Source organism: Protopterus annectens, chromosome 1.part1, assembly GCF_019279795.1.
Source record: "Protopterus annectens isolate FY-2018-M chromosome 1.part1, PAN1.0, whole genome shotgun sequence".
NCBI lineage: Eukaryota > Metazoa > Chordata > Ceratodontiformes > Protopteridae > Protopterus > Protopterus annectens.
In genome coordinates, this window is record NC_056726.1 from 1282865146 (window position 1) to 1282879295 (window position 14150).

Here is a 14150-nt window from a genome sequence, read left to right on the forward strand (position 1 = left end):
AGCACTAAGGTCCTCTTGCAAATTCATGCTAACTGTAACAAAACCCAACAGAAGAGCTGGACAATGTCTGTACTCCCATACCAGTGCCAAACTATGGAACAACATTCTATCTCAAATAACCCAAACTGACCACCCAAATACCTTTAAGTTAGCTCTAAAATCACATTATCTAAATAATCCATCCTGCTCCTGCCACATAAACAAACCTCCTTAAGCTACACATTTACCAAATACCAGAATGGAGCAACTTGTTATAACCAGTCTTACAATAATTACTGTATGCCTACTATGCATTTTATTTCACTCTCACCACATATAGTGCTGTTTTAAATTCCATACTTTTTCTACATATGTAATTTTTCTACCCATATTTAATGATTCCTAATGCTTATTAATGTAAACCCTATGAAGTGTTAAATTGTACAATCTTTTTGCCTATTATAGCTGTAATAATTGTTGAATCTATATTAAACATTGTAAACTTTGTAATGCATGTGGAGCTTTTCTCCCCAGGCCTCCACTGAAAATGGGTCCCTGACCTAGTGGACTTTCCCGGTCAACAAATGTTAAATAAATAAATAATTCCTCCAAAATATCCTCCGCTGGACAAGCTGGATAGGTTCAAAGGGTGACACTTCTACCTCTAAACTTCATCCCCTAGGATCCTATGGTGCTACCTACCACTTCACACAAATAACTGGTATCAAACCAAATCCCTGCTCAAGAAATTAGACGGTAAAGGTTGAAAATTCTCCAAGCTACATCCCACTTTTATAAAACTGGCGTCATAGAATATTGCTAAGCCCCTTACATATATCTTCAATTTCTCATTAATGTTGGCATATATACCATCTCTTTTCAAGTACACATGCATTGTCCCACTACCTAAATTCTCTTCTTTCAAAGAAACAAAGGATTATTGGCCCAACTCTGATCTTTGACCTATCATTAAAATATTTGAAAAACTCCTGTATGAACTACAACTAAAACAAATTAACAGCTGTGGATGCTCAGTAGAGCTTCTGAAATTCATTCAGTACTTTTACAGTCCTCTTAATTGCAACTGATAAAATTTACTGTGATTTCCCCCCAGGAAGCTTGAAAGATTAAACATTGGTGAAGACACAATTCAATGGTTCAGGAACTATCTATAGAAAAGATCATTCCAGTTTATATTTGAACAATACTTTTTCATCTGTTTGGACTATACAGTACAGGTGTACCTCAATGACTTGTTCTTGCACCACTGCTACTCTCCTTTTTTGTCAATGACCTAAAGCTGGTTATTTATACAGAAGATATACTTCTCCCACAAACAAACAATAACCATAGCAACTTTGAAAGCAAGCTACAAATGGACTTCATCCAATTATGCAAATGGTCCAGTCTAATACACTGCTTATTAACCACAACAAGACAAATGTTATGATTTTCTCTACCTCCAAAAAATTAACAGATATTACTTCCATTCTTGTAATAGCTCTCATGGGTAACACTATGCCTAACACCAATAAAGAGAACAACTCTCGATTTTACAAAGCATTCCTCCTTTACTGTCGACAAAATCCTAGCTTTGTGAGCCTTTGTAGCAGGATAACTCATCTTCTCTCTACTATGTTTACATTCCAAGAAAATACTGTTACCTAAAGTATAATATGAGTTTCCCTTTCTGATCTTATATTTGTAAAGAACTTGTATGAACTGATTGAAAATTGTGGATTTAAAGGAATGAAATGAAAGCTTAACAAATCGAGACAGAATTGTAATTGGGCTGGCTGATGCTGAAATGCTTCAAAAGTGTTATGAAGAAGCAGAATAGCTGACTTAAATATGGCAAATGATGTGTGTGAGGTAAAATACTGAGGAAACAGCAAGTTTTAAAAACAAATATAAGGTTGATAAGTATCATGGTCATAACAGATATATGTATGTAAAGCAGAGTAAGTGTAACCTTGGAAAATGCTTGAGATGTAACAGTTGTCATGCTGAGCCAGATCAGTGTGCAGCACAAGGCAGAAAGTATGAGATTTAAAAGGCTGGGTCATTTTGCTGTAATTTGTAAGACTAAGTTACTTAAAGAAGTTACTTCTGAGAACAAAACTGAAAATAATGTTCAGAAAACATTTTCATGGTTTCAGTTACTGCTCTGTATACTACTGAATCAGATTAATAAGTAAAACTCCTTAGTCGAGGAACTCCAGTGAATTTCAACCTACAATAGAAGACAACACACCTAAACTAATCATTGCTGAACTGTTTTGTATATTAGATGGTTCCTTCATTTTTAATTTCCCCAGATGTTTATGGTTTCTAATACCATGACAGGAATGGACCTCATTCCAAGTAACTGTATAATTATAGTTTATGAAATTAGTATTGCTTCAATCTTTGTTTACCAAGAGTGCTCTTCTCAGCATCCACAATCTATCCAGCGTTGCCACCTTCTGAAATTCATATGGTGTTATTTGTAGTGTCATCACATTTAAGTATACCTGAAAATTATTTTACTAGTCCTGTTGACCCTACTACTGTTGGACTGTCTGAGTTTTGGAATGCTTCCAATTAATTTTGAGGAGAACAGCCAAAACCTGATAAACTTCATTAGTTCACTGAAAAGTTTATTTTTCAAGAGGCTAGTATAGGACTGATTTAAAGAGAGTGACTTGCAAAAAGGGCATGAAGGTGTGGTTGTTATAGATGACATACTTGTATGGTCCAGATAGAGACACGTGATTCAAGATTGGAGACAGTTATCCAAACCATCAAAGAGGCAATGTTAAAGTTAAATCAAAAGAAACGCTGCTTTAAAAAGATTTTTTCAGGACTGAGGTTACAGCATACGTGCTAGTGATTCAGACCAGATGCAAGTGAAGTCAGATCAATAGCTGAGCTAAACAGCCCATTTTGTGTAATTGAGTTAATACAAGCCCTAGGCATGATTGTACTACATCTTCTGACAGACCTGATAAAATGATGGGCCCTGGTCATGAGGAGTCACTCATTAGCCCAAGATTTCAGCACAGTAAAACAAATGTTTACAACAGCTGCAAAGCTAGCATATTTTGTCATTACCAAACTGACAATTGTGAGTGCTGGTGCTAATGATAAAAACTATGGCCAAGGTGAATCCTTACTCCAAATGGATGAACAAGTGTTGTGTCTTATTACCTGTTGCCCCAAAATGCTAACCAGTGCTGGACAAACATATTTGCAGATTTAGATGAACTGCCTTGCAAGCATGTGGGCATGTCACAAGTTCTCCAGATACTAGATAGAGAGTAAGAGTTTCCATTTCCAGAATGACCACAAGCCATTGGTTGTACTGATTAATTCCTGTGATCTACACAGAGTACCACCTAGGTGTCAAAGGCTGCTCATGAAATTGAGATGATTCAATGGCAGAGTAGTCCATATGTCTAGAAAACAGTTAATTGTGGCTGATACATTATCCAAAAATTCTAAACGTGACTAAATGTTGTCAGATACTGAAGAAGATGTAGCTTGCTTATGTGTAAAGTATAATAACAGCAGAGCCTGTGAATACCAAGACACTGGAGAAATTAAAAAAAAAAAAAAAAGCTATTAAAAGTGACCACAACTGTCAGAACATGATGGCTTACTGCTGTGCCAGGACAGAATAGGAGTACCATCATCACAATGTGCCAAAGTGTTAATCCAAATTCACATTGGATATCTGGGCTTTGTAGAATATTGTAAAAGAGCTAAAATGTCATTGAAGTGGCCAAAGAATAATCTAGACATTGCAAAGCTCATGTCAAATTCTACATTGTCCATCAACCATTTCAAAGATAAGATCCATCAGTACTGTCACCCTTACATCAAGACCCTTGATAAAATATAGTTGCTAACATCTGTAAGCTTAAGTATAAAATCTACTTAACAGTAGTAGACTGATATTCTTGTGATATAGAAATATTATTTTACCAACTATGACTAGCCAACAAATAACAGCAAGGCTCAAGACCATATTCACAAAATATGGAGTACCCACTGAAGTAGTTACAGACAATAGTACACAATTTGTGTTGACAGAGTTCCAGCACTTTATTGATGGCTGTGGTTTTGCTCATACTATGTCAAGCTAGGGTCAGCATTAGGCCAATTGGTTCTAAATGGCCCAATAGGGCCCTGCTCCCTCAGAGGGCCCCACTCTAAGCTATGGTAGACTCATTATAACTTGTGCTGTCTGGAGAATTGCCTGAAAGACATTACAGCAAAGTTCATGGTATTTTTCTTCTGGTAGTCTTGTTCCAATAGTAGTTACAAGTCTTGGTACTGGAGTGGACAATGTCTCCCATCATGAATCGCACTAGTGTTATTTGTAACTGCAACTTCATGTCTTTTTTATGGCTGACAATGTTAGCTGTTTTTGTGCCCATGGTGGTATGTTGCTATTCTGAGAGCTCAACAGGATATTCAACTCACAACTGGTCAGATTAACCATCTGGTTTTGTGTACTGCTCCAGTCACTGTCTTAGAAGATAAGGCCAGGCTTAATTTGAAAACTGCTAAAGAGTTACTGGGTTTTCTTTTCCTGTGCTTACTGACATGGGAGTTATGACTCATAATTAATACAGTTACCTGTGGAATAGTCAGTATCAGATAGTATGAGAACAAACACCAAACTTGATAGATACATTTGAGTTGCATGGCTAGGCTTAAAAATGACCTTGTGGTTGTTAGCCTTGTACATACCTTTAAATCTATGAACACTGGTAAGTATGACAAAAAGTAAGACATACTGTGATGTGAGGTCATCTCTAATCAGTAAGACTTGCCAGTCAATGATACCACTTCAATGTATGGCAGATAAATGCTTGCTGCAGTTAAACATGGGAGAAAAATAATCCCAGAGAAATGAAACAAGAGGTGTGTGTGTGCTAAGTGGTGGGAAGCAGAATTCAATAGAAAAATGATTCATTTGTAAGACAGTGGGAAAACAATAACAGCAGCAGTTTGATTCTTGCATATAATGCAGGGATTTTGCAGCTTCAGAGTTGCATACAACATAAGGGAGCAAACAGAAAAAAACATATCTGCATGATTTTAGGTTCATAGGGTCATAGGTGTTTACTAGGCTAACGACCATTAGGGCCCCTAAAAGCCTAGCCATGCAACCTAAATGTGACCCACAAATATGACAGATTTGATTTATAGTGGGTCATTTACTTATCTACCTGTGTCCATCAGAGACATAGGAGCCAAACCAGGGGTGAATTTCTGATTCCCATCCATTGGTGCAAGTTGCATTTAAAGAGGGATAAGGAGAAACTCTGCTTCACATGGATGGGAGCCTGTTCCAGAGAATGGGAATTCTCTGAGAAACATATCCATCTCTCGGGCTTTGAGGCAATCAATGTAGGTCATTGTATTTACTCCCTATATTATTTTTGTAAGGAGAGTTGCCACAGTGGTGCAGTGGTTAGCATTGCCACCTCCCAGCAAGAGGTTCTCTGGTTCAATCCTCTGTTGGGGTGCCTTCTGTGTGGAGTCTGCATGTCCTCCCTGTGGTCACGTGGGTTTCCTTCGGGTGCTCCAGTTTCATCCCAAAGACATGCTGTAGGTGGATTGGATACTCTAAACTGGCCCTAGGCATGTGTGTGCCTTCTGTGGAAGGTTGGGTGCCAGGCTGGCAACTCGACACCGTAAAACTCCATTGACAATCATGAGGGGACAGGTGATCCACTGTGGCAAACCCCATCTGGGAAAAGAAAAAGAAGATTCTTTTTGGAAGGAACTTTTGTGGACATTCCAGTTGCTGCATGTCCCTGGTCAAGTACGTACCAAAGCAGGCATTATATTCTATTAGGGGCCTAATAAGGACAGAGTACAGTCATATGATGACTTCTCTGGACCTAGATGTCATGCACTTGTTTATAAGTTGAGCAACATAGAAGGATTTTCTTCCTACCCTGGACAAATATTGGTCAAAGGCTAGGCTATTATCTACATGAGTTCCCAGATCCCTGACTAGTGAATCAACTTTTAAGGGTGTTTTATTGATGACAAAGTTACCCAGGGTGGCACACTTCCCAAAAGGTACTATAATGCATTTCTTGGTATTGGGTTTTAAGCCATGGCTTTGGTATCAAGCATTTGTCTGTCTTAGACCTTCCTATATGGTGTTCTACTCTTGGGGAGACTCAGTGACTGCTCCCAGTTTGCAATCATCTGCAAATGTAGTTAGCCAGAAACCTTTGACATTAGCTTTGAAATCCAAGAAGTAGACGGCAAAGAGGAGTGGGCCTAGCACATAGCTGTGGGGAATCTACTGGTGACCGGCCTCTTTGTGGAGGTGGCCTCACTGATTCTAATCCCTTGGGTCCTATAGTGAGCCAACTAGCTATTTAGCATGTTGCAAAGGGGTTTATACATAGTTCTGTAAGTTTATTGATAATGCCCAAGTGGGGTATTGTACGAAATGCCTTAGCTAGATCTAGGTAAGCAGTATGCACAGTTTTCCTCTCATCCATTGTCTTAGTGATCTTTTCAAAGAAGTCCACCAGATTCAGTAAGCATGACCTTTCTTGACAAAGCCAAACTGGGATGGATTCAGTGTCTGGAGGTTTTCTAAATGCTTGGTGACAGTTCCTATGGTAATTATTTCCATAGCTTTGCAAATAAGACTAGGTAGACTAATGTATCTGTAGTTTCCAGGATCTGTTGAAGGTCATCTCTTATAGAGGAGGATGACCATCGCAGTCCTGTATTCAGGTGGCACAAAGCTTGTTTTAAGACTATAGTTAAGTAATGACTCCTTGGGTCCAGATAAATTGTAGCTTGCATTATTCATTAGGCATCCTGGGATGTTATCAGGGCCTATTGAGGCTGTGTTCTTGGCTTTAGTGAGTTCAGCCAGTACATGCGCCCTAGCTATAGTTGAAGGGGTTTTGTATGATGGTATTTTTGGGGGTGAGAGGGGGTGAAGTTGGAACTGACTTTGTCTGCTAACAGGTTCTGTGTATCACTAGGCTCAGTGAATGTTGCATCATTAACTACCTGTTCAGCTCATTGCTGCGTGCTGCCCTTGACGTTTCTGACATAGCTGTAGAAAACCTTATGGTTATCTTTCAAATGGAGAATATCTCAACCTCAGAGTTTGTTTTGCTTGACCTAATTAGCCCTCTTAGTTGCCTATTTACTTTGATGACAGAGTTTTGATCTTTATGGGAATTACCCTTCCTAATTTTTGCAATACTTTTTTCTTTTGTTGTATATCCTGCTTAATATAGGATGCCACCAGGGTGGTTTGTTTCTTGGGATAGTTCTGGGCTTGCTTCTGGTAGGTACAGCAGCCCCTATGCAGCCACTGACATGGTTGTACAGAGTTTCTGAGAACACTTCAGCATAGGCAGCATGCACAGTTTCCCTCTCATCCATTGTTTTAGTGACCTTTTCAAAGAAGTCCACCAGATTCAGTAAGCATGACATTCCTTTGACAAAGCCAAACTGGGATGGATCCAGTGTCTGGAGGTCTCCTAAGTGCTCGTTGACAGTTTCCATGGTAATTCATTCCATGGCTTTGCAAATAAGCCATATAAAGAATTACCATGGGGTTTGTAGGGGCATTGAATTTTGACAAATCATCATTTAATAACAAGAAATTTGCCTTGGAATAGTTTCTAACTTTTACTAGTTTTAGTGGGATTACAGATATGATTTTGATTTCATTGGAGACAGCTTTATGGTCAGACCTTACCAGGAAGGATTATGCATTTGGATGGAGGTGTGGTGTTCTCCCATATTTGTGAGCACAAGGTACAGTATGTTGGAGCATCTAGTGTATGTACTGCATTCATTATTTTATCAAGGGTGTTTGTATTTATGAAAAACAGGACTCTCTGTGCCTGTAGATTTGAGGCCATGTAGGATTCCCAGTCTGTATAGGGGTAATTAAAGTCTCCCATGTGTAAGGTTTTAAGTTGGATGGTAAGTGTCTCCAATAAGTCCAGGTATGCATGGTGAGCTTTTTGGGACATGGAGGGTGACCTATAGCTGGTTAGGATATGGCACTAGATTTTGTTTTTGGTACTTTGCATGTGGGGGACTCCAGTGCATCATCCTTTTTGACCATCCTAGAGGTTTGCTTGTTATTGATGTGTATTGAGGCACCTCCTCCTTTAGCCCTTGTCTGTGCAGCTGCTCTTCTAAAAGTGTGGAAGGCACTGAAACCTTGCACTGCCTGGGTACTCTCTGCCACTTTAAAACATCTTTCAGTAACTGCACAAATGTCCATATTCTCAAGTGAGCGTGGAGGGAGTGTAGTTATTATTTAGGTTCCTGGCATTGAGCAGTAACACCATAAGGTTTTGCTGAGTTGATTTTGCTTTATCAGTAGGTTTGTTAATTTGGCATTGCCTAAAAAAAACACTATGGTGGCAGACAAAGCCTTAGCCAGTCTTTGAAATGCTAGAGGGGGAAAGGTACAGACCATCTTTGGCAAAGCAATGTGGTCTGTAGACCATGTCCTCCTAAACTGACAAATATTGGATCCCCTTAGAATGACACCAGAAAGACAGCCAGTTGTCGAAATCAATCACTTTTTGCTCATATGTAGTCTGAAAGCTCCATAATGCCTCTCTTCATATAGTCCGGGGAGGTACATCTCAGGTCATTTACACCTACATGAACTATGATGGGATCATACTGGTCCCTGTAACATAATGACTTGAGTGTGTGTGTGAGTTAGTGGATCCTGGCTCTAGATAAGCAAATAACAGATATCTTCTTGTTCAGCCTGGTGATAGGGGCATCAGTATATCTTTCAATGGAGTCCCCTATGTTGAGAATCCTGGGAAGTGGGTTTGCTTGCCATAGGGGCTTAGTATTTGGTCTTCACTGAGAATAACAGTATGTATGATGTTGGGTGTTGTTTTTTGAGTGCCTTTGGGCTTGCTGGGGCATAGTTTGACAGTGGGTGGTCTAGGTGATCTTTGTTACTTAGGATGATTGCTTTTAAGTACCTTAGCATATATTATTTTGTGTGTTGTGTGCTTTGTGAGGTGGGTGTTGTTTGTGTGGTTTTGTGAACTTGATGTGGACTTGTATGCGAAAGTTCAGCCACCGGTGTTCATAGGTTCATAGGTTCATAGGTTGGTACTAGGCTATCAGCCCTAGGGCCTATACAAGCCTAGCCATAACAATTGCCTGGCTATTTCTTCCCACATTATTTACTTTCCTGGACCCCTGTCTAGCAGGGCGACTGATGTGATCCCTGGGGTGAATTTAATTTCTCCCATCCAATCGTCAAGGTTCCTCTTGAAGAGGTCCAAAGAGGCACTCTGCTTTACATGTATGGGCAATCTATTCCAGAGTCTGGGGAGTCTCTGGGTCAGGAACCTATCCCTCCAGCATGTTTTGTTTATTGTGATGACAAGGTTTAGATCCCTGGAGCGTGTAGCTCTGAGGGATTGGGATTTCTTTAAGTGTAGCATGTCCAACAGCTCTGGGTTTGACATGGCCTTGTATGTTAAGCAGAGATCGCCTCTGAGTAGACGATATGCGACAGAGTATAGCTGGAGTTTTTTAAGGCGGTCAGCGTAGGGCATCTGCTTTAGGCCTGTGATTCTTTTAGTGAGGTATTTCTGAGGCCTTTCCAGTTGTTGCAGATGTCTTGAGAGGTACATACCAAATGGGGCGTTGTATTCTACAATGGGTCTAATGAGGGATGAGTACAGTGGGACAATGGCCTCCTTTTTTCTGGATGAAAACCCCTTCATGATGAGGTGTGCCACATAGAAGGATTTCCTGACTGTTGTGACGATGTGGTTATCGAAGGTGAGACCACTGTCCACCTGTGTCCCTAAGTCTCTTATCACACTTTCTGTGTTTAGTGTACTGCACCTATATGGTAATTCATGGATACATGTTTTTTCCCAAAGGGGATAACAATACATTTCTTGGCATTGAGCTTGAGCCCATGGCTCTAACACCAAGCATCTGTTTCTGTAAGGCCCTTTTGTAGAGTATCCACATCATTTGGGGATTCAGTAATGGCTCCCAGTTTGCAGTCATCTGCAAACTTTGTTAGCCAGAGTCCCTTAGTGTTGACCTGTACTTCAGAGAAGTAGATGCCAAACAAGAGTGGCCCCAGGACTGAACCCTGAGGTACTCCACTTGTCACTTGTCTGGAGCTGGATTTGGAGTCGGCTACTTTTACAGTGTGGGTTCTATCAGTAAGCCATTTAGCAACCCATTGGGTGACATAGGGATTAATGCCCAACTTAGTAAGTTTATCTATGATTCCAGAGTGGGGGATGGTGTTATTATGTAATTACACCTTTCACATACTGTATCTGATTCTTTAAGGATTAAGTGGCTGTCAGTAAACATCAGACAATTGCTGCATTGTCTCAATAAGCCCATATTCACCAAGCTGTCAAAGGGAAGTTAGAAAAATCACTTACCTAGCTTAACTTCTTCTTCTTCTTCTTTTGGCTGCTCCCATTAGGGGTCACCACAGCAGATCATTTGTTTCCATTTCTTCCTGTCCTCTGCATCTTGCTCTGTCACACTGATCACCTGCATGTCCTCACTCCCCACATCCATAAACCTTATCTTAAGCCTTCCTCTATTCCTGTTACCTGGCAGCTTCATCCTTAGCATCTTTTTCCCAATATGCTCTGCATCCCTCCTCAGCACATGTCCAAACCAATGTAATCTTGCCTCTCTGGCTTTGTCTCAAAACCTTCCAACCTGAGCTGACCCTCTAATATACTTATTCCTAATCCTGTCCACCCTCATCACATCCAGTGCAAATCTTAACATCTTTAACTCTGCCATGTCCAGCTCTGACTCCTGCCTTTTTGTCAATGCCACTGTCTCCAACCTATATAACATAGCTGGTCTCACTACCCTTTTGTAGACCTTCCCTTTCACTCTTACTGGTAGTCGTCTGTCACAAATCACTCCTGACACTGTTCTCCACCCACTCCATCCTGCCTGTACTCTCTTCTTCACTTCTCTTCTACACTCACGATTACTCTGAACTGTTGATCCCAAGTATTTAAAGTCATCCACCTTCACCACCTCTACTCCCTGCATCCTCACCATTCCTCTATCCTACCTCTCATTCACACACATATATTCTGTCTTAGTCCTGCTGACCTTCATTCCTCTTCTCTCTAGAGCATATCTTCACCTCTCCAGGGTCTCCTCCACCTGTTCCCTACTTTCACTACAGATCACAATGTCATCTGCAAACATCATAGTCCACGGGGACTCCTGTCTGATCTCGTCTATCAACCTGTCCATCACCATTGCAAATAAGAAAGGGCTCAGAGCTGATCCTTGATATAATCCCACCTCCACCTTAAATGCATCCATCACTCCCACCGCAGACCTCACCGCTGTCACAGTACCCTTGTACATATCCTGTACCACTCTTACATACTTCTCTGACACTCCTGGCTTCCTCATACAATACCACAACTCCTCTCTAGGCACCCTGTCATATGCTTTCTCTAAGTCCATAAAGAAACAATACAACTCCTTCTGACCTTCTCTGTACTTCTCCAGCAACACTTTAAGAGCAAACATCACATCTGTAGTACTTTTTCCTAGCATGAAACCATACTGCTGATCACTAATCATCACCTCTCTTCATAACCTAGCTTCCACTACTCTTTCCCATAACTTCATGCTGTGACTGATCAATTTAATTCCTCTGTAGTTACTACAGCTTTGCATATCACCCTTATTCTTAAAAATCGGTACCAAAACACTTTTTCTCCATTCCTCAGGCATCCTCTCACTTTTCAAGATTTCATTAAACAGTCTAGTTAAAAACTCCACTGCTATTTCACATAAACACCTCCATGCTTCTACAGGTATGTCATCCGGACCAACAGCCTTTCCATTCTTCATCCTCTTCATAGCTATCCTTACTTCATTCTTGCTAATCCACTGCACTTCATGATTCTCTATCTGCACATCATCCAACCTTCTCTCCCTTTCATTCTCTTCATTCATCAGCCCCTCAAAGTACTCTTTCCATCTGCTCAACACACTCTCCTCGCTTGTGAGTACATTTCCCTCATTATCCTTTATCACCCTTACCTGCTGCACATCTTTACTAGCTCGGGCCCTCTGTCTAGCCAATTGGTACAGGTCCTTTTCTCCCTTCTTAGTGTCCAACCTTTCATACAACTCTTCATACACCTTATCCTTAGCCTTCACCACCTCTCTCTTTGCCGTGTACCTCATCTCCTTACCTAGTTTAACAAATAATTAAATAAAATAAAAAATAAACTTTCTGAAATAGTTATACATAGGAAGATGTATAAGCAATGCTATTTCTAAGGAGAGGCCGTAGACTATTATTATTGCTATTGAGCAGTCGGACGAAGTTCAACAGTTTTGTGTGGTTCTGTGGAAACACCTTGACCCTTGACTATAACAAGGTATGAAAATTAACTGGGTAAGAAACTTTAACAATTCAGAGTAGGTGCAGGAGATGATTAGAAGCTCATGTAGGAAGAAAGGGGTGATATGGGATGAGAATGTATGAATGTATAATGGAAATCAGCATTTTTTACACTCATTTTGGCTCCCAGTCTTTCTGGAACCATTAATCACACTGACTCATTTGCCTTGAAATTCCTGGCATCAGAAGACCTTAACTATGGAAAACAAGAGCCGAGAACTATAAGGATTTAAAAGATTTTACTAGGCTTCATGCTTCAAAATGAGCATCTACCTTAACATTATCTGCTAGATGCTGTCTGTAGCATCTCACAAATCTATTGCAGTATGTGGAGTACTTAACTTACAAAGCTATTTTTTATTTATTTATAATACACAGTAATAACATATATTCCTCATACCTAATCTGAAACAGTCTTAGGTCCAGGAAACCTGCATGAAGGGGAGGGGGTTGGAGTATGATAAGGGTCCCAGAAGGAACTGGAAAAGTGGGCTGAGTTGGGCCCCACATTTGCTAAGGATGGCTCTCTGTCAACCTGTTACTATCCTCAATCAAATGGAGTTGTAGAGACAGCAGTCTGAGCAGTTAAGATCTTGAAACAATGTGATCTTCTCAGAGCTCTCATGTCATTTTGAGATAGTCGACACAATGCCACAGGAGCAAGCCCTTGACAGCTAATGGTTGAAAGAGAAATAAGGACTAACATGTCAATGCTAAAACCCAAACATACCCCAAAACTATGTTGTATAATGCCATAATACAAAATGTCCAAAGAGCTCAACATTCATACAAGAAGTTCTACAATAGATGCTATTCTATGCAGCCACTATCTGTCCTTCGAGTAGGTCAACCAGTGCCTGAAGTTAAATGGGAAAGTGTATCACACCATCTGTTGCAGTGTGAAAAACTGTTGAACCAAGGTAGTACATGGTACAAACAGAGAATGTACCACAGTTAGATGCAATTGGAGGCATATTCATGTAGTTCCTAATGAGGCCCAAGCTGAATTTCATGTTCCTGAAAGTAAACCTGGTATGTTCAAGCTGAGAATAACCAGGACCACAGCTAGTAAGAATATTCCTGTTTCCTCAAATGTGTTACCACAACCTATTATCTGAGACAATGATGGACGTTCAAAATCAGCAATGTGTAGTGACAGATCATGTGCTGTCCATCTGAATGTGACTGTTCCTGTTGACATGTTTTGCACTGACTAAGCAAAATACTGTTTGTTATAATTGTTTATTTAACATTTCCCTTCTACAGGTTCTGGTCCCAGTATTGTTTAAGTGGTGCAAAATTAGGATGTTGATCCATTATAAGGACTGTTACTGAGTAATATGGACAGATAAGTGACTGTTCCAGATATTTTTCCTTGTCAGGAAGTATTTCTGCTAAAATAATATCTACCTCAAGTGTTGCTATTTTGTAAATGATAAGTAAAACAGTATATGTTCAAACAATAGCATAGCTAGGGTGGGGTAAGAGGGGCAACTGCACTGGGTGCAAAGTGTTGGGAGCATGATCTGCTGATCCCAATCCCCCTCACTTTAATGCAATACTGGCTTTTAAAAGCCAGTATCGCATTTGCTGTCAATCCTCAGCTCTGTAGTGCTAACTGTGTGGTATAAACTGTAGCAACTGTTCTGTTACATTGTAGCAACTGTTTACTATATTTGCAGCAAGCAGTTTGCTACAATTTAAA